The 22,419-nt window shown below is 41.7% G+C and overlaps 1 long non-coding RNA gene across 2 annotated transcripts in view; it reads right to left on the bottom strand.

Moving 5' to 3' along the window:
- Positions 1 to 7,106: 7,106 nt before the first annotated feature.
- The window catches only part of LOC142129537 (uncharacterized), a 43,385-nt gene continuing 28,072 nt past the window's right edge, over positions 7,107 to 22,419 (bottom strand). For both annotated transcript variants that reach the window (XR_012685905.1, XR_012685870.1), the window contains exons 4-7: positions 8,868 to 8,927; positions 8,097 to 8,143; positions 7,750 to 7,830; positions 7,107 to 7,379 (exon numbers count right to left, since the gene is read on the bottom strand). This is a non-coding gene — a long non-coding RNA (uncharacterized LOC142129537). The remainder of the gene's footprint in view (positions 7,380 to 7,749; positions 7,831 to 8,096; positions 8,144 to 8,867; positions 8,928 to 22,419) is intronic.

The raw sequence follows: 22,419 nt of genomic DNA, 5'->3' as shown, positions 1-22,419 counted from the left end.
ACATTTCCTTCCTTATTCTTTAAAATCTCATCCAAAATATAATATACTAAAAAAGTACTATAACATATATAACATACAATAATATACTATAATATAATATAAAATTTGTACTAGATTAAGGCAAACTGATCGTCACTAACTATAACATGCCACCAGTGCTGCCTGGTGTACATTTGGAACTGTCCCTGAGTCTGTGACTAGCGTAAGAAAAATAAATTAGTTTTCATTACTGCATTTTAAATAAATATATATATATATATCTCCATGGATATTATTTCACGAGCCCAAGTGCTATAATCATTAACACAAGACCTTGTTTTGTGTAAATGATTTTTTAAATGAACTAATATGGAGGGTGAGGTGGGGGGTGAAGCGTACCTAAGTGTTTTGGATTTTGTAGAACAGCGCAGAGCTGTTTAAGCACACAGAATGCCCCCATGTTTACACCACATCCGAGTTGGTGCTATCCATGAGACGCTGTTTCGTGTAGTCACGTAGTATAAATCATGTATAAAACCAATGTATTAAAAATCCAAAATTCATTACATATAACATTTGAAATAAAGGGAGCTCTCATTTCCCATTACTTTCCTGAGTTATATTATAGGTAAATGTAAATGTAAGAGATATATAATATGTAGCAGTGTGTAAACCCAGGTGCAGTGACAACCAGTGGTTTGCTGAGTCACAGTATTTTCGGTTTTATAAATGAACTTGTATTGTCAGTATTGTCAGTGTGCAGTCAGTTGATAAAACTGTTATATGGTAATAATGTTACCATATAACATATATGTGTAACTGATATTCCCAGGTACAGATGAATAGCAGGACCTGAGGTGACCTTTCCACATGGGGCTGGGCTGAGACGTGCAGTTGATCCCAGATGGAGGACATGGAGGATCAGCAGCCTGCGCTGCTCTGTAGTACTGAGCGGTTTCCTGCATCACACAGTCACTGAGTCAATCAGAGCATAGACACGCCCCCTACCCACACTGCCCCAAGCCACAGTGGAAGCTGGAGGCAACAGAGTATTAGCAGGTCAGTGTAATGTAGTCTGTGTGTGTGTATGAGGGAGTGTGAGTCTGTGTGTATGAGGGAGTGTGAGTCTGTGTGTATGAGGGAGTGTGAGTCTGTGTGTATGAGGGAGTGTGAGTCTGTGTGTATGAGGGAGTGTGAGTCTGTGTGTATGAGGGAGTGTGAGTCTGTGTGTATGAGATATATGTGTGTGTATGAGGGAGTGGGAGTCTGTGTGTATGAGGGAGTGTGAGTCTGTGTGTATGAGGGAGTGTGAGTCTGTGTGTATGAGATATATGTGTGTGTATGAGGGAGTGGGAGTCTGTGTGTATGAGGGAGTGTGAGTCTGTGTGTATGAGGGAGTGTGAGTCTGTGTGTATGAGGGAGTGTGAGTCTGTGTGTATGAGGGAGTGTGAGTCTGTGTGTATGAGGGAGTGTGAGTCTGTGTGTATGAGGGAGTGTGAGTCTGTGTGTATGAGATATATGTGTGTGTATGAGGGAGTGTGAGTCTGTGTGTATGAGGGAGTGTGAGTCTGTGTGTATGAGGGAGTGTGAGTCTGTGTGTATGAGGGAGTGTGAGTCTGTGTGTATGAGGGAGTGTGAGTCTGTGTGTATGAGATATATGTGTGTGTATGAGGGAGTGGGAGTCTGTGTGTATGAGATATATGTGTGTGTATGAGGGAGTGGGAGTCTGTGTGTATGAGGGAGTGTGAGTCTGTGTGTATGAGGGAGTGTGAGTCTGTGTGTATGAGGGAGTGTGAGTCTGTGTGTATGAGGGAGTGTGAGTCTGTGTGTATGAGATATATGTGTGTGTATGAGGGAGTGGGAGTCTGTGTGTATGAGGGAGTGTGAGTCTGTGTGTATGAGGGAGTGTGAGTCTGTGTGTATGAGATATATGTGTGTGTATGAGGGAGTGGGAGTCTGTGTGTATGAGGGAGTGTGAGTCTGTGTGTATGAGGGAGTGTGAGTCTGTGTGTATGAGGGAGTGTGAGTCTGTGTGTATGAGGGAGTGTGAGTCTGTGTGTATGAGATATATGTGTGTGTATGAGGGAGTGGGAGTCTGTGTGTATGAGGGAGTGTGAGTCTGTGTGTATGAGGGAGTGTGAGTCTGTGTGTATGAGATATATGTGTGTGTATGAGGGAGTGGGAGTCTGTGTGTATGAGGGAGTGTGAGTCTGTGTGTATGAGATATATGTGTGTGTATGAGGGAGTGGGAGTCTGTGTGTATGAGATATATGTGTGTGTATGAGGGAGTGGGAGTCTGTGTGTATGAGGGAGTGTGAGTCTGTGTGTATGAGGGAGTGTGAGTCTGTGTGTATGAGGGAGTGTGAGTCTGTGTGTATGAGGGAGTGTGAGTCTGTGTGTATGAGATATATGTGTGTGTATGAGGGAGTGGGAGTCTGTGTGTATGAGGGAGTGTGAGTCTGTGTGTATGAGGGAGTGTGAGTCTGTGTGTATGAGATATATGTGTGTGTATGAGGGAGTGGGAGTCTGTGTGTATGAGGGAGTGTGAGTCTGTGTGTATGAGGGAGTGTGAGTCTGTGTGTATGAGGGAGTGTGAGTCTGTGTGTATGAGGGAGTGTGAGTCTGTGTGTATGAGGGAGTGTGAGTCTGTGTGTATGAGGGAGTGTGAGTCTGTGTGTATGAGGGAGTGTGAGTCTGTGTGTATGAGGGAGTGTGAGTCTGTGTGTATGAGATATATGTGTGTGTATGAGGGAGTGTGAGTCTGTGTGTATGAGGGAGTGTGAGTCTGTGTGTATGAGGGAGTGTGAGTCTGTGTGTATGAGGGAGTGTGAGTCTGTGTGTATGAGGGAGTGTGAGTCTGTGTGTATGAGATATATGTGTGTGTATGAGGGAGTGGGAGTCTGTGTGTATGAGATATATGTGTGTGTATGAGGGAGTGTGAGTCTGTGTGTATGAGGGAGTGTGAGTCTGTGTGTATGAGGGAGTGTGAGTCTGTGTGTATGAGGGAGTGTGAGTCTGTGTGTATGAGGGAGTGTGAGTCTGTGTGTATGAGATATATGTGTGTGTATGAGGGAGTGGGAGTCTGTGTGTATGAGGGAGTGTGAGTCTGTGTGTATGAGGGAGTGTGAGTCTGTGTGTATGAGATATATGTGTGTGTATGAGGGAGTGGGAGTCTGTGTGTATGAGGGAGTGTGAGTCTGTGTGTATGAGGGAGTGTGAGTCTGTGTGTATGAGGGAGTGTGAGTCTGTGTGTATGAGGGAGTGTGAGTCTGTGTGTATGAGGGAGTGTGAGTCTGTGTGTATGAGGGAGTGTGAGTCTATGTGTATGAGGGAGTGTGAGTCTGTGTGTATGAGGGAGTGTGAGTCTGTGTGTATGAGATATATGTATGTGTATAAGAGAGTGTGAGGCTGTCCATAATTCTCAATACACAGCTTCCATAGAGCCCTACAATTAATCTATAGATGGCTTCATGTAACTGTGGGTCCCAGTTGCAGGTCCGCCCTCCATTTGCTGATGGTGGAGGGCATTTTTAATGAACAACAACTCCATTGGAGCTGTTGTTTTCTTTTACACGCTCCAACACTTTTTTGATTTTTACTGCTAACGGGATTCAAAAACGGCCTTTGTGTACAGGTTGTTAGGATGACTATACTCGGTGCCAGCTGGTGCCAATATTGCTATGTGTGCAGAGACAGCTGGCTGATTGGCAGTCTTTCTAACTATCAATCGTATTAGTCTACTTTCCATCAGTTAATGGATAGTAAAGCAAGTAAATAAGTCTAAACTCTCGTAAGTTAGGTAGCGGAATCCCAAAATGTGACCCAAGGCTGATTTAAGTTCTGAAAATTACTTATATCCTTCACCGAAGTCAAGTAGGCTCGTTTGAACACCAAAATTATGTTGGATTAACACAATGAACTTGAACATTTGTGAATGTGACATATAATATCTTTAATAATATATGTAATGCTACATATAATATATTTAATATCTTTCATTTACTAGATTCATATATACATAAATTAGACTTTCGGTCATGGGAGACTCAGTGCTTTGCAGATGAAAGATCCATATAAAGAGGCAGAATGGCAGCAGCTTGTTCCCAGTAATTCATGGACCTCATTTGTGACCTACTCATGTACTTTGGGTTTTCTGACAGCATAACTTCCCAAAAATATCTTCTTGAACAGGCAGGTACACACCTCTCTTGAGACCCTGTTTTTTGGGCGATTTTTAGTACTAGTTATGATCTTCCATAGCATGCCCGGAGGATTGAGTGTCCATAAATCTTTTCGTAACAGTGGACCTTGTAGAGACATCTCTACTCCTCTTTTTTGGTTTAGGTTGTCCATATGGTCGTTTCTCTGGAAAATTAAACAAATAAGTAAAACATTTCAGTGAAAGTTTTCTCTTAAATAGAGTCCGACTGTACATTCAAAGTCCACAAGTAAATTCATTTACAAGTCCTCACTTAGCAGCACAATGTAATATGGCTCTGTTTGGTTAACAATTACTCTATATCAAAGGACGATACAATCAAACTGTTTTGAACTCACATTTATTTATTTAAAAAAAGCAAGGTTTTTAGAAATAGTTCAGGGCTAATCTTACCTAAGGATTATGTTATTGCAAACTCAAACCTGACATATGCTGTTCAAGAATAATATTAATCACATTGAAAATGTTTGTATATAATTTGTCTGTCTAGTAATACTGTCTGTATTTTGGTACATATACTCAAGATTTACTAATGATGTGTTATTACTCATTGAGATATATATGTAAATATTGAATGCCAAATTGATATGTATGATTAAAGATGACTAGAATCCTAGTAGGACATGAAATATTGTCTAAAACGTGGCCTATATATTATAATTGGTATATTACCTTTTCATAAAGATAATTTGATTGCTCGATTTTTTTTAATGTATTAAGAAAGATCAATATAAATTGGCTATAACTTTATTGTTCCTTTGGGATATTCCAGATTTACGTTTATGATTATTGGCATAGTAATCATGATGTAACGTCACTTCTGGTTATGCTACTGTGCTAGCAAAGTGATAGACATTTGATATTACATCTAGACTCCTCAATAAAAAATTATGGAAGAGCAATCCATCTCTAAATAGATAGCCAAATTGGTAATAACTTTGTTGAATTTGCCATTGCTGATTTTGGATTAAAATCTATGTTTGTTGACATAGTAATCATGGTGTAATGTCACTTCCGGTAATGTTACTTTGCTGGCAAAGCGATAGACATTAGATATTGCATCTAGACTTCTTATGAATGTGTTTGTGTAGGTTGGGAATAGAAATTGTTTTCATCAATCAAATATACATCTATTTGAAGTTTGATATTTGGAAATTGTAAAACCGAAAGTGACGGAGGTGCGCACATCACTTCTGGTTACGGAACAGTGTATTGCTCCATTAATATTTCCAACATAGAACTTAATCCTCATATTGCTTTTTGCTATGAAACTTTTTTAGAATTCCTCTTTTTATTCTATTGGATTTTCAGACTAATGAAGACTAGATAGTAAAATGTGATACGTCACTTCCAGCTGCAAACAAATATTAAAATCGTTAGAAGTCTTAAAATATGATTAAGTTTGAAGTTAGGAAAATATTTAGATGAATTAAAGAAGAAATATACTTTGTATACTTATTTTCCTGGGAATTCTTAATAAAAATCAAAAATGACATGACTCTTCCACAGATCCTTTTGATTGGCTAGTTGGGGTTTAAATATGGATCCAACACACTGTGTTTCATACAACTTGGAAAAGACTGCACGTTGACAGTTGAAACGCGTTGGTTGGAGACTGCAGTGTGAGGAACTGGGGACCCGTATTACAGTGCTATAACATTGTGGAGAGAACTGATGTGGCATCTATAAGATGAAATCCCAGTAAAATAGCATATTATTCACTTATATACTGCCAATATGATTCCATCTGCTGGTACCTTTGTACACCTTCATTTATTTTATATGTATTTTTAAGTGAGTGTATTTTTATATTGTAACGAAGAAGCTTTAAGAAAAACAGTATATTACGCTAGGCTTCTCTATTTTTCACTTTTGTTTTTGGGCACAATTTGGAAAAAAATCCTGAGAAACAACATTTGAGATGTAACCATTTGGAGAGAATTATACAAAGAAATGACTACGGGCATTCACTCAAGATATTTTTTAGCAAATGTGTTACCATTATGGTGAATCAGATTTTCATCACCTGCATAAATTGAAAAAGCGAATAGAAAAGAAAAAATCCAGTAAGCCTCCCTTTCACAAGGATAGCTTCACTTTTTTTATTTGGCTGATTGAACATTGTTTAGATACAATTGTTAGCTTTATATACGTTTTTGCACTATTTTGTGTTTATTTATTTTTTACATGCTTGGTGGAATTATGAATTTATGAATGAAGATTTCAGCACATAATAGATTAAGCTTATGTCACGTTTGAGTTTGCAATAACTTTATTTTGAGGTAAGATCAGCGCTGAACTATTTCTAAAAACTTTGATATTTTTCCTACAATTGCTCTCTAGATGTGTGTATCATCTAGCTAGAAACTGGTCTTGCTGCTTTTATATCTTGGAGCGCTAATAGTGTTTCATAAATTCTTTTATAATTTATTTACATTAGTTTTGCCTCTCTTGGCACTTCATACCAATTTCCAGGCTGGCTCCTAGCTGTCTGACTTATTAAGGCTCTTCTTTGGATGCAGTTTCTTTGCCGCACAGTGATGAAGTCTCTATTCTCCAGTCATGTGTTAGATGCTATTCTGTCTCTCATGACTTACATCAATCCTGAATAGCGGGATGGGGCTAAGTTATGCAGCCTCAGGCTGCTAATATTGCTAACGAGCCACCTGTGTCTAGTGTAGGTCCTATATAACTTAGTTTGGGCACTAGCATGGGTCTGTATCTCTGAAATAGTTTATGCAGTGTTGCTGTGCCTGTGCCCAGTAACCTGACTTGCTCCAGTCCAGTAGAACCTGGATCTGAGCCATCCTCTGTCTGTTTCTGATTCATGTGACCTACTTAACTCCTGACTTTGTTTATTTGTCACTCCAAATACGCCTGTGGCCAGAGCCTGATGAAGACTTAGGTCTTTGTTGCTGCTTACATGAATTTCTCAATGTTGACGCATTTCACATATCAAACTGTCTATTGAGACTCTCGTTCCCTTTGTACTTTCTCTTATTCCTCTGCGGAATGTCTCCTGCCTGTCTTCCATTTGTCTTGCAAAGTGTGTAACTCTCCCAAATCTGGAAATGACAGCTTGACTCTCTCCCAATGTTACTGTGGGGGCAAACCATTGGACTGGGCACGTCTTGCAACTCTATGAAGCTCTCCTAAAACATTTGAAAGTCCTGTGCGGTATCTGTCAAAATAAATATAAGATATAACATCTAAAAGAATAGTTTATAGTTTAAATTACATTCTTTAACAGGAATAAGTGAGGACACCTGTTGTGAAAGCACATTTTCTGAGACTTCTTTATTTTTTAAAATCTCATCCAAAATATAATATAGTTTTCCATTTGTAATAGATTAAAGCAAACTGATCGTCACTAACTATAGCATGTCGCCAGAGTTGCCTGGCATACATCTGGAACTGGCATCCAAAAAATAACAAATTATAGGATATGACATAACCTTGAGAAACTATTATGGTTCAAAAAGTTTAAAAATATAATTAGATATATACGTATTGCTTAAACTATATATCAAAAAAACATTGGCAAGCTTTACCTTCTTCAGAATCGGGTATAGGATAGGATGCTTCCTCTATCATGGGCAGAATCTTTTCCGGTATTTCGGCATCCTCACTCACTGTAAATAGAACATAATGCTTATTTTTGTTATACTGCATGTGACATTTTTAATAAAGGTTTGTAACACAAACTATTGACCCTTTCTCTTCTTTGCTTGTATCGGTACAGAGGTGGAATGTTGTGGTTTATCCAAACCTCTCTTTGTTGGAGCTGGCTTTGCCGTATGGAAGATGGGCGCTTGTTGGGATAACACAATAATGTTTTTTAAAAATGCAATAAATATATACATTTTTTATTACATTTCTCTATTTATTTTTACTGTACCTTCTACAGAAGCTGCCTTTCCTTTTCCTGCCTTCCTTCTTTATTCACTAGAAAGACAATGCACAGATAACATGTTATTTACTTACTATAACATTCTGTTAAAATTCGGAGCGGCTGCTGCATAGGGTGTATCAGTCCCCCTGCTGTGATAGTGTGGCATGAGGGGAATAGACTAGGAAGGGGCAATAAACATAAGAGTGAGCAGAGTTTGAAATGTGTATACCTAGCCAGTGTATAAGACAAGTGTTCCTGTGTGTGACTGGTATGACTTGTTAGTCTGACAGGTCAATGGCAACTACTTTGGTGTCACAGCTAATTATGTTATACTGGATTGATTGTATGCTTTACATCTGGAGGGCAGCACGGTGGCTTAGTGGTAAGCATTTCTGCCTTATCTGTGTGAAGTTTGTGTGGAGTTTGTATGTTCTCCCCGTGTTTGCATGAGTGTGCTCGGGGTGCTCCGGTTTCCTCCCACGCTCCAAAAACATACTGATAGGTTAATTGGCTGATTACAAAATTGACACTAGTGTGTGTGTTACAGAATTTAGACTGTAAGCTCCAATGGGGCAAGCATTGATAAATATTCCCTGTACAACGCTGCGGAATTAGTGGCGCTATATAAATAAATGGTGATGATGATGGTGGCAGGGTGTCTCTTATTGGTGACATAACTTTGTGCCATATCTTAATTGAATGCAAATCAATGGCTGGTTGTACGAAACTTTTTTTCCCTTTGTCTGTGGTGTGTATTGAATGTCATTAAAGACCTACCTCCATCTTTGGAGACAGTCTTGTCAACGTCTTCAGAGGAAGACATACATGATTCTTTACCTGTTGAAACATAATGATATATTACTCAGTTATACAGAGTATTTTTGATAATCATTCCTAAAATGTATAATTAATTTACTAGATTATATATATACAGTATATGTATATAGGATCCATAGTTGTTCAACAAATGAACAGACCAACACCAGCAATAAGAAAAATACAAAATTTAATAGGGGCCACTGATGAAAGCAACCTAACCGAAACGATCGTTGGGCAGGGCATACTATTGTGAAGTATCTATCAATTTTTCTCTATTAAATTTTGTATTTTTCTAATTGCTGGTGTTGGTCTGTTCGTTTGTTGAACAACTCTACAACTACGGATGCTGTTTTTTGAATTATGGGCTATGCACAGTTTTGATTTATTTATCAAGAATTCAATGCATCCTCATGTGTGTAGGTATGTATATATGTAGGTGTGTGTATATATATATATATATATGTGTATACATATATATATATATATATATATATATATATATATCTATATATATATATATATATATATATATATATATAAAGAACCTAAAGACAGTCACGGTATAAGTAGAACACTAGATTCAATAATACATCAATCATTAATAAGCCAATACTAATTATTATTGAATCTAGTGAGTTGCTCTATCTATTTCTCTGTTAATGACTTGGGAGTTTGCAATATCTCCCATCGGTCAACAGCTTTTGTGCCTACATTTTACATTTTTTTAATTTACTTTATACATGTATTTATTGAAGGTCATATACATAGTCAGAGCTAGAGTGGTTGTTTATATATATATATATATATATATATATATATATATATATATATATATATATACATATATATAGATAGAGAGAGAGAGAGACACATACACAGAGAAAGAGAGATTATATAATATAACCCCCGTGTTTTGGTTTTGGATGTGGTTTTGGTTCTAAAACATCTTCGTGTTTAGGTGTTTTGCCCCAAAATAGTAAAAGATTTTGGTTTTGATTTTGGCACTGTATTTAATATAAAAGTGTGAAAAATAGGCAAAATGATGTGATCATGAGCTGTTTTTGCTTCTGTATTGCTATGTTATGTATAGCATTAGTAGTCATTTACAGTCCATTTTCTAATGAACTCTTCACAACTGTACAAATTTACCCCAGTTTTGGCCAATGAATTGCTTCTGACCCTCTCCAATGTCTTAGAATCCTTGATAAGTTTATGAATTTGAGGGTCATCAAAGATTCCAGCTTTTAGTTTTTCCATACTTGGTCCAGTGAACAATCTACAAATGTATTTGAAGCAATTGCCATTCTTATCCAAGACATTAACAAATTGTTTTTACTTATTAAGCTACTGCCACATAATTGACTGATTAGATATCTGCAACAAGGAGCAGGTGTAGCTAATAAAGTGGCCACTAAGTGTGTATATGTATGTGTGTGTATATATATATATATATATATATATATATACATACACTGCGCACGTTTGTGTGTGTGTGTCAGACCTGGGCCATACATTGGGCATGTCATGCCAGCCCGGTTTGTCATCAGTGGGCCCATTGACCAACCGCAACCCACTCTGTTAATAAACGCCGCCGGGTGGCCAGGTGTGTTATTGCTGTGGTGCCCAGAGAGGGCGGGGGAGGCAGCTCACAGGATGTGTGAAACAGTTGTGGACCTGGTGACATCTAAAAAGAGTAGATGGGGTTACATACAGGAGGGTCAGGAGGTGGACTCTGCCTGCTTGCTAATTATTGTTCCGGATGACGCAAAGTCGTTCTCCAAAGCTGTCCATAGCTCTCAATAGAGCTGTATAGAACAGCTTTCAGAGAGCTCTACTATTATTTTATAGGCAGCTTCTGGTAACTGTGGGTCCCAGTTGCACGCCCCCCGTCTATTTGATGTTTGTGGGGGCATATTTAATTACAACAGCTCCACTAAAGGTGAAGTTTTCCTTTTCACATCCCAACACCTTTTTCATTTTTACTGCTAACCGGACTCGAAAAACACCTCGAAAACCTGTACAGGATCTGTGGATGACTATACTTGGTACCAGCTGGTGCCAGTATTGTTATGTGTGCAGAGACAATTGGTTGACGACAATCTGTCCGCCTAATAACCATCTTAGTCCATTTTCTATCAGTTAGATAGTAAAGTAAGTAGAGATGAGCGCACTCGGATTTCGTGAATCCGAGCCCACCCGAACGTTTCAGATCCGAGTCGGATCCGAGACAGATCCGGGTATTGGAGCCAAATGAAAACTTGAAACCGAGGCTCGGAGTCATAATCCCACTGTCGGATCTCGCGATGCTCGGATCCTATAAATTCCCCGCTAGTCGCCGCCATCTTCACTCGGGCATTGATCAGGGTAGAGGGAGGGTGTGTTAGGTGGTCCTCTGTCCTGGTAGATCTCGTGTTGTGCTGTTTAGTTCTGTGATGTACTGTGCTGTGCTGTGCTGTGTTCTGCAGTATCAGTCCAGTGGTGCTGTGTGCTGTGCTCTGTCAATTTTGAGTTCAGTGGTGCTGCTGGGTCCTGTGCTGTGTCCTGTTCAGTCCAGTGGTCCTGTGTCCTGTGCTCTGTGCATCTAAGGGCATAGTTATTTCCCCAATATTCCCAAGTGTTTAAAAAATTTAAAAAAAGTTATAAAAAAAAATACAAAAAAATAATTTTAAAAAAAATTAATTGCAACAAAATTTGCAAAACCAATCCTGCAGTATAAGCGCATTGCTACTGCAATATTACCAAGTTCACACATTCAGCAGTATAAGTCCAGTGGTACTGATATATTACAAAGTTCACTGATTCAGCAGTATAAGTCCAGTGGTACTGCTATTACAAAGTTCACTGATTCAGCAGTATAAGTCCAGTGGTACTGCTATTACAAAGTTCACTGATTCAGCAGTATAAGTCCAGTGGTACTAATTTATTACAAAGTTCACTGATTCAGCAGTATAACTCCAGTGGTACTGATATATTACAAAGTTCATTGATTCAGCAGTATAAGTCCAGTGGTACTGATATATTACAAAGTTCACTGATTCAGCAGTATAAGTCCAGTGGTACTGATATATTACAAAGTTCACTGATTCAGCAGTATAAGTCCAGTGGTACTGCTATTACAAAGTTCACTGATTCAGCAGTATAAGTCCAGTGGTACTGATATATTACAAAGTTCACTGATTCAGCAGTATAAGTCCAGTGGTACTGATATATTACAAAGTTCACTGATTCAGCAGTATAAGTCCAGTGGTACTGATATATTACAAAGTTCACTGATTCAGCAGTATAAGTCCAGTGGTACTGATATATTACAAAGTTCACTGATTCAGCAGTATAAGTCCAGTGGTACTGATATATTACAAAGTTCACTGATTCAGCAGTATAAGTTCAGTGGTACTGATATATTACAAAGTTCACTGATTCAGCAGTATAAGTCCAGTGGTACTGATATATTACAAAGTTCACTGATTCAGCAGTATAAGTCCAGTGGTACTGATATATTATAAAGTTAACTGATTCAGCAGTATAAGTCCAGTGGTACTGCTATTATAAAGTTCACTGATTCAGCAGTATAAGTCCAGTGGTACTGATATATTACAAAGTTCACTGATTCAGCAGTATAAGTCCTGTCAGGCGCCGCTCGGCGGCCGCCCGCCTGTCTGCATAGCACGTCTGGTTGCCTAGCAACCAGACGCGTAACTTCCCCTTCCGCCCGGCCGGCCAGCTACAGACTTGAAAGCGTTCCCGCTGCTAGGCAACGGGACGCTGCATGAAGATAGCGCTACGGCGCTAAAGAATGACTAGCGCTACGGCGCTGGAGTATGACAGCACTACTAGTGCTGAGGGCATTGGCTAGCAGCACTATTTAAGCCTCTCTGACCCCACTTCCTGTGCCAGAGTTTCAGGTCCTTTCCTGTCCTCCAGTGTTCCTGTGATTATCTGTTTCCTGACCTTTTCCTTCCTCCAGTTTATTGCCGTTTGCCTGTGACCATTGTGACCCGGATTGCCTTAACTACCCTTTTGGATCTCCCTTTTGTACCTCGCTGTCAGAACGTTATCGACCCGGCTTGACTCACTACCCCTTCGGATTCTCCTTGTGTACCTGCATTGCCAGCACCGTTGCCGACCCGGCCTGTCTGACATTCCTCTCGTACTTCGCTATCTGACTCGTGGAAGGACCGCGACCTGCGTGTTTCCTGCAGCTAAGCCCATACCTCCTTGCGGGGGTCCCTGGTGAACACCAGGGGCACGTTAGGCTCCACACCTTCCTCCGAGTAGTGCCAACAATAGCAGGTACGCTATACTAGTCGTGACAGTAAACTCTGGCGATGTCTACCGAAGGAACTGGTGAACCCTCAGCCCAGGACCTTCTCATCCATTTGGCTTAGCGAGTAGAACAGCAAGAAGCAGCCCAAGCACATCTCCTACAATGTGTCCAAGGTATCGCTACACGCTTCGATGCTTTACAAGGCTCTCTGCCTGCTACTCCAGCCATTACCACCTCCTCAGTGGCGTCCTCTAGTGTGGTTACTGTATCCACTGCAACTTCTGGCATGCGTATCCCCACGCCTGAAAAATACGATGGAGATCCCAAGAAATGCAGGGGTTTCTTGAACCAGTGCTCCATCCAGTTCGAGTGCAATGCAGGAGCATTTCCTTCAGAGTGTATGAAGGTGGCGTTCATGATCTCCCTCCTGAGTGGTCAAGCACTAGCCTGGGCTTCACCTTTGTGGGAGAATGGAGACCCTCTTCTTAATAACACCGGCTCCTTTTTTGAAGCTTTCAGGAGAGTCTTCGATGACCCTGGGAGAGTAGCCTCTGCTGCCACCAGCTTGCTGAACCTGCGTCAAGGCAACTTATCTGTCGGGCAATATGCCATCCAGTTCCGGACCTTAGCGTCAGAGCTGAAATGGAACAACGAGGCGCTGGTCGCAACTTTTTGGCAAGGTCTAATCGACCATATTAAGGACGAACTAATTTCTCGGGATCTTCCCTCTGATCTTGATACCCTAATTGCGCTATGTATTAAAGTTGACCTACGTTATCAAGAACGCACCCAGGAACGTCCTGTCTCTAAGCGGGTGGTTTCTCGTCTGGCTCCTCAATTTCAAAACCCAGTTTTGCCTATGGATGAACCCATGCAAGTAGGACGTTCCCGTTTATCCCCAGAAGAAAGAGAGAGGCGCTTCAGGCAGCGTCTCTGCCTTTACTGTGGCGATTCCGGACATGTTCTCAAGGTCTGTCCTAAGAGACCGGGAAACCCATCCTCTTAAACGGTAGCAGGGAGGCCGGTTTAGGAGTATCCACAGTTGCTCCCTACTCAAAAAACACCCCTGAGCTTCTTATGGCAGTCACCCTGAGCACCCCTAGAGGTCCCTTCTCCACCACGGCCTTTGTGGATTCCGGCTCCTCCGGGAACTTCATTTCGGTCACTCTCGTTGCTGGGCTTCAAATTCCAACTCTCCCCTTGCCTCAATCATTATCATTAACGGCAGTTGATGGGAACCGTGTCAGCAGTGGCTCCATCTCCTTCATCACCTCACCTATTCGGTTAATGGTAGGAGCCCTCCATAGCGAGATGATTCAGTAAAACTGAGGCCGAGTTATTACCTCCCCATCGGTTCTGGGATTGCTCCATCACCTTACTTCCCGATCAACCTATACTCAAGGGGTGAACTTATCCCCTTTCTCGCCCAGAGACCTTGGCAATGTCTCAATATATCAAGGAGAATCTGGAACGTGGTTTTATTCGCAAGTCTACCTCTCCTGCTGGGGCTGGATTCTTTTTTGTCAAGAAAAAAGATGGGTCTCTGCGCCCATGCATTGACTATAGACCCCTGAATCGTATTACCATCAAGAATCGGTACCAGTTACCTCTTATCTCCGATCTATTTGACAGGATCAGCGGGGCTCAAGTGTTTACTAAATTAGACCTACGAGGGGCCTACAACCTCATTCGTATAAAGAAGGGTGACGAGTGGAAGACCGCCTTCAATACGAGGGATGGTCATTTCGAATACCTGGTAATGCCCTTCGGTCTTTGCAATGCCCCTGCCATCTTCCAGAGTTTCGTTAATGACATCTTTCAAGACCTGTTGTATACCTCCGTAGTCGTTTATCTAGACGACATTCTAGTGTTTTCTAAAGACTTGAGTTCTCATCAAGAACAAGTGAGGCAGGTCTTACGAAGACTGCGCAAATATCATCTCTATTGCAAATTGGAAAAATGTGTTTTTGAAGTTCTCCAAGTGTCCTTCCTTGGGTTTATTGTGTCTGGCTCTGGGTTACAGATGGATCCCACCAAGGTGTCGTCAATCTTGAATTGGCCTCAACCGCAGGGTCTTAAAAGTATCCAAAGATTCATTGGATTCGCCAATTATTATCGACAGTTCATCCAAGACTTCTCTTCCATTATTGCTCCAATTACAGCATTAACTAGGAGATCTGCCAATCCTAAGATATGGTCTCCAGAAGCTGTTTCTGCCTTTACTACTCTGAAGAAAGCCTTTTCCTCGGCCTCTGTTCTCTCTCAGCCGGATCAACAGCGACCTTTCTTTGTGGAAGTAGACGCCTCTTCAATAGGCATTGGAGCCGTGTTATTCCAAAAGAAACCTTCAGGTACCCATTCTCCATGCGGGTTCTTCTCCAGACGATTTCTTCCCAACGAGATTAATTATGGAATCGGAGACAAGGAGCTTCTCGCTATTAAAGCAGCTTTGGAGGAATGACGACACTTATTAGAGGGAGCCTTTTTTCCGGTTACCATCTTTACAGATCACCGAAATTTGACATTCATTCGTGAAGCTCGCTGTTTGAATCCTCGGCAGGCCCGCTGGGCATCATTCTTTGCCCGCTTCAATATGATTCTTACCTTCTGTCCAGGTGCTAAAAATGGGCGGGCAGACGCTCTATCTCGTTCGTTTTATGATACAGACCGCCTGAATCCATCGATTCCTCATTGCATTATTGACCCTTGTAACATCGTTGCTATTACCAATACGTTGAAGGATGCTTTGCCCACAGGACGATCATTTGTGGAACCACAATTACGTCTCAAGGTATTGCGTTGGGCCCATTCGTCCTGTATCGCGGGTCACGCTGGCATAAAGAAGACCACATTTCTTCTCTGTCGTCGTTTCTGGTGGCCTACCATACGTGCTGATATACGGGACTTTATTGCAGCATGTACCATTTGTGCCCAACACAAAACTTCCAGGAAAGTTCCTGCTGGTTTGCTCCAACCCCTGCCTATGCCTGATGCTCCCTGGGAGAGCATAGCCATGGATTTTATTACTGACCTTCCCTGCAGTTCTGGATTTAATACCATCTGGGTTGTCATTGACCGATTTTCTATAATGGTGCACTTCATTCCTCTTTCAGGTCTACCTTCGGCCAGTCACTTAGCCGACACATTTATCAAGGAGATCTTCAGACTTCATGGTTGCCCTAAGGAAATTATCTCTGACAGGGGAGTGCAATTCATCTCCCAATTCTGGAGGGCCTTCTGTAAAAAACTGGGTACGGAGTTAAAATTCTCATCGGGATATCACCCCCAGACTAATGGTCAGACCGAGCGGATCAACCAGGATTTAGAGACTTTTCTTCGTTGCTTTACCGCTGATAATCAAAGCAGATGGTCACAATTCCTTCCCTGGGCAGAATTCTCACACAATCACCATGTCCATGAATCTACCAGGTTTTCTCCATTCTTTATTGTGAATGGGATGCATCCTATTATCCCAGATCCGTTTCCAAATTCTTCCTCCTCAGTTCCGGTGGTGGACTCACTCTATCGAGAATTCTCTCTCATTTGGGCCACAACCAAAGCAGCTCTGCAAAAAGCATCACAGCACCATAAGACCTTTGCAGATCGCCACCGAAGAGCTACTCCTCTATTGAAGGTAGGGGATCAAGTATGGCTTTCCACTAAAGATTTAAAACTCAAAGTACCATCTATGAAAATGGCTCCACGTTTTATTGGTCCTTACATCATCTCACAAGTTATTAATCCTGTGTGTGTAAAGCTAAAGCTACCTGCTTCTTTACGATGCCATAATACTTTTCATGTTTCCCTACTCCGGCCATTGGTGCTTAATAGGTTCTTTGTACCTCCATCTCAACCTCCTCCAGTTCAAACCTCCTCTGGAACAGAGTTTGAGATAAGCCGGATTCTGGATGTCCGTATTCGCTATGGGCGACAACAGTTCATTGTGCACTGGAAGGGATTTGGTCCGGAAGAAAGATATTGGGTGGATAAACCGGACCTTCATGCTCCTCAGTTACTCAAGAGATTCCTTCAAAAAAGGGGAGAAGGAGGAGGGCATACTGTCAGGCGCCGCTCGGCGGCCGCCCGCCCGTCTGCATAGCAACCAGACGCGTCACTTCCCCTTCCGCCCGGCCGGCCAGCTACAGACTTGAAAGCGTTCCCATTGCGAGGCAACGGGACGCTGCATGAAGATAGCGCTACGGCGCTAAAGAATGACTAGCGCTACGGCGCTGGAGTATGACAGCACTACTAGTGCTGAGGGCATTGGCTAGCAGCACTATTTAAGCCTCTCTGACCCCACTTCCTGTGCCAGAGTTTCAGGTTCTTTCCTGTCCGCCAGCGTTCCAGTGTTCCTGTGATTATCTGTTTCCTGACCTTTTCCTTCCTCCAGTTTATTGCCGTTTGCCTGTGACCATTGTGACCCGGATTGCCTTAACTACCCTTTTGGATCTCCCTTTTGTACCTCGCTGTCAGAACGTTATCGACCTGGCATGACTCACTACCCCTTCGGATTCTCCTTGTGTACCTGCATTGCCCGCACCGTTGCCGACCCAGCCTGTCTGACATTCCTCTCGTACTTCGCTATCTGACTCGTGGAAGGACCGCGACCTGCGTGTTTCCTGCAGTTAAGCCCATACCTCCTTGCGGGGGTCCCTGGTGAACACCAGGGGCACGTTAGACTCCGCACCTTCCTCCGAGTAGTGCCAACGATAGCAGGTACGCTATACTAGTCGTGACAAGTCCAGTGGTACTCTCCTGTGCCGCATATAATTTTTAAAGGCTTTGCCGAGTGTGTGTGGCTTAGGGGTACGCTCTCTTGTGCTACATATAATGGAAAACCAAAATTTGGAGGATAAAGTAGGGAAAGATCAAGACCCACTTCCTCCTAATGCCGAAGCTGCTGCCACCAGTCATGACATAGACGATGAAATGCCATCAACGTCGTCTGGCAAGCCCGATGCCCAATCTCCTAGTACAGGGCATGTAAAATCCAAAAAGCCCAAGTTCTCAAAAAATAGCAAAAAGAGAAACTTAAAATCATCTGAGGAGAAACGTAAAGTTGGCAATATGCCATTTACGACACGTAGTGGCAAGGAACGCTTAGGCCCTGGCCCGTGTTCATGACTAGTGGTCCAGCTTCACCCAAGGATCTAAGCCCTCCTCCTCCCCCCCTACAAAAAATGTAAGAGAGTTATGCTGTCAGCAACAACAACAAAACAGCAAAGAACTCTGCCTTCTAAACAGATGACATCACAAATCCCCAAGGCGAGTCCAAGGGTGTTGGTGGTTTTGAAGCCTGACCTTCCCATCACTGTACGGGAAGAGGTGACTCCATCCAGCATTTGCAGCACGCCCTCTGCATATGCTGGAAGGATCACCCACAGTCCAGTTACAGATTTGGCTAATGAAGGTGTGAATGTTGTACACCGGGAGGAGGATATTGATGTAGCTGGGGGTGAGGAGGATGTTGATGATTATGATGCAGACAGATACCAAATTGCCTTTCTCAATTTCTATTTATATTCTAGATTATATAATGGCTGAATAGTTTTCTATTTTACTCCTAGTGGAGAGGGGATCTGATGCAGACAGATTACAAACAGCCTTTGTCCATTTCTTTGTATATTTGAATTTCTAGTTCTACAGTCTATGCAGGCTGCTTTTTTATATTCAACTACAAGTGTAGGGCGGGGGGGGGGCATAGATAGCCACCAAAGTAACGTGGTCCATTTAATTTCACTTTCTAGCTCCACAGTCTGTGCAGCCTGCTTTTTTTATCTTCAAAGTATTTACATGCCTTGCAATCTAAATTAACTAGAGGTAGTGACGTGCTAGAACTCCACCCTCTATATGCTGCAGAGGATGGAGGAGCATCAAAAGGCCATTCAAGCCTACACAGCCACCTACGACATAGGAAAAGGAGTGGGGATGCGCCTGAGTCAAGCGCACTGGAGAATGATTTCCGTGTTGTGCAAGGTTCTGCAGCCATTTGAACTTGCCACACGAGAAGTCAGTTCCGACACTGCCAGCTTGAGTCAGGTGATTCCCCTGATCAGGCTTTTGCAGAAGCAGCTGGATGAAGTGAGGGAGGAGCTGGTAAACCATTGCGATTCCACCAAGCATGTAGCTCTTGTGGATGAAGCCCTTCGTACGTTTTGCCAGGATCCGAGGGTGGTCAGTCTTTTAAAGTCAGAGGAATACATTCTGCCCACCGTTCTCGATCCTCGGCTTAAAGCGTATGTTGTGTCTCTGTTTCCGGCGGACACAAGTCTACAGCGGTGCAAAGACCTGCTGGTCAGGAGATTGTCCTCTGAAGAGGACCGTGACATGCCAACAGCTCTACCTTCATTTTCATCACTGTTTGTGCAGTTCCAAAAAAGAGGAACTGCCATTTCTAGTACTACCTTCTATCTTTCTCTATTTAAAAGAAACTAAATAACTGCCATTTCTAGTACTACATTCTTTCTTTCTATATTTAAAACAAAAAAAAAACCTGTCATTTCTATTACTACGTTAATTGTTTGTGCAGTCACAAAAAAGAGGAACTGCGCCCTTAACTGCTATGTTGGTTTTAGACGTCCATCCGGTGTCCGCCATCTGTTCCCTGGAATTCTGACCAGTTGAGGGTGTATTTATTATATTGTGGCCCCGGTATTAAATTGGGTACCGGGGCCACCCCACTACGCAGTCCAGAATTTTTTTGGGGGGAATTCAGACCCGTGGAGGGTTTTTTATTCATTATATTGTGGTGACCACTCCTCTACGCAGTCCAGGTACATTTTTTGGTGCGATTCAGACCAGTTGATGGTTTTCTTATTATATTGTGGTGACCACTCCTCTACGCAGTCCAGGTACATTATTTGGTGCGATTCATACAAGTTCAGGGTTTTTAAATTATATTGTGGTGACCACTCCTCTACGCAGTCCAGGTACATTTTTTGGTGCGATTCAGACCAGTTGATGGTTTTCTTATTATATTGTGGTGACCACTCCTCTACGCAGTCCAGGTACATTATTTGGTGCGATTCATACAAGTTCAGGGTTTTTAAATTATATTGTGGTGACCACTCCTCTACGCAGTCCAGGTACATTTTTTGGTGCGATTCAGACCAGTTGATGGTTTTCTTATTATATTGTGGTGACCACTCCTCTACGCAGTCCAGGTATATTATTTGGTGCGATTCATACAAGTTCAGGGTTTTTAAATTATATTGTGGTGACCACTCCTCTACGCAGTCCAGGTACATTTTTTGGTGCGATTCAGACCAGTTGATGTTTTTCTTATTATATTGTGGTGACCACTCCTCTACACAGTCCAGGTACATTATTTGGTGCGATTCATACAAGTTCAGGGTTTTTAAATTATACTGTGGTGACCCCTCCTCTACGCAGTCCAGGTACATTTTTTGGTGCGAATCATACAAGTTCAGGGTTTTTAAATTATATTGTGGTGACCACTCCTTTACGCAGTCCAGGTACATTTTTTGGTGCGATTCAGACCAGTTGATGGTTTTCTTATTATATTGTGGTGACCACTCCTCTACGCAGTCCAGGTACATTATTTGGTGCAATTCATACAAGTTCAGGGTTTTTAAATTATATTGTGGTGAACACTCCTCTACGCAGTCCAGGTACATTTTTTGGTGCGATTCAGACAAGTTGATGGTTTTCTTATTATATTGTGGTGACCACTCCTCTACGCAGTCCAGGTACATTATTTGGTGCGATTCATACAAGTTCAGGGTTTTTAAATTATATTGTGGTGACCCACTCCTCTACGCAGTCCAGGTACATTTTTTGGTGCGAATCATAAAAGTTCAGGGTTTTTAAATTATATTGTGGTGACCACTCCTCTACGCAGTCCAGGTAAATTTTTTGGTGCGAATCATACAAGTTCAGGGTTTTTAAATTATATTGTGGTGACCACTCCTCTACGCAGTCCATGTACATTTTTTTTGTGCGATTCATACAAGTTCAGGGTTTTTAAATTATATTGTGGTGACCACTCCTCTACGCAGTCCAGGTACATTTTTTGGTGCGATTCAGACCAGTTGATGGTTTTCTTATTATATTGTGGTGACCACTCCTCTACGCAGTCCAGGTAAATTATTTCGTGCGATTCATACAAGTTCAGGGTTTTTAAATTATATTGTGGTGACCCACTCCTCTACGCAGTCCAGGTACATTTTTTGGTGCGAATCATAAAAGTTCAGGGTTTTTAAATTATATTGTGGTGACCACTCCTCTACGCAGTCCAGGTAAATTTTTTGGTGCGAATCATACAAGTTCAGGGTTTTTAAATTATATTGTGGTGACCACTCCTCTACGCAGTCCAGGTACATTTTTTGGTGCGAATCATACAAGTTCAGGGTTTTTAAATTATATTGTGGTGACCACTCCTCTACGCAGTCCAGGTACATTTTTTGGTGCGATTAAGACCAGTTGATGGTTTTCTTATTATATTGTGGGGACCACTCCACTACGCAGTCCAGAAAGATACCTCGTTGCACGTTTTGGACTAATATCAATATTGTGAGGTGTTCAGAATACACTGTAAATTAGTGGAAATGATTGTTATTGAATGTTATTGAGGTTAATAATAGCGTAGGAGTGAAAATAAGCCCAAAAACTTGATTTTTGAACTTTTTATGCTTTTTTCAAAAAAAATCAGAATCCAAAACCTTAAATCCAAACCAAAACCTTTCGGCAGGTGTTTTGCTAAACAAATCCGAACCCAAAACATCAAGAAAATCTGAATCCAAAACACAAAACACGAGACACCAAAAGTCGCCGGTGCACATCCCTAAAAGTAAATAAGTCTAAACTCTCGTAAGTTAGCTGGCAGAATCCCATAGTTTGCCTCAAGGCTGATTTAACTTAAAAAAAATTACTTATATCCTTAACTGAAGTCAAGTAGATTTGTTTGAACACCAAAATTATGTTGGATTAACACAATGAACTTGAACATTTGTGAATGTAACATATATTTTTAATAATATATGTAACGCTACATATAATATTTTTAATTTGCTAGATTTGCATATAAAAAGATATCAGTCTCTCAGTCTTTTGCAGGTGGTGGTCCCATATATGGAGGCAGTATTGCAGCCGCTTGCTCCCAGTATTCCATGGATCTCATCTGCGTCCTGCTCCTGTACTTTGGCTTCTCTGAGAGCATGTCTTCAAAAAAGAGATCTTCGGGTACAGGCAGGTAGAAGCCTCTCTGCAGACGCAGTTTTTTCTCCG

This window comes from Mixophyes fleayi, chromosome 1, assembly GCF_038048845.1.
Source record: "Mixophyes fleayi isolate aMixFle1 chromosome 1, aMixFle1.hap1, whole genome shotgun sequence".
In the NCBI taxonomy this organism is placed as follows: domain Eukaryota; kingdom Metazoa; phylum Chordata; class Amphibia; order Anura; family Limnodynastidae; genus Mixophyes; species Mixophyes fleayi.
The sequence above is the reverse complement of the archived record's forward strand: the minus strand, read 5'-3'. Positions and strand labels throughout refer to the sequence as shown.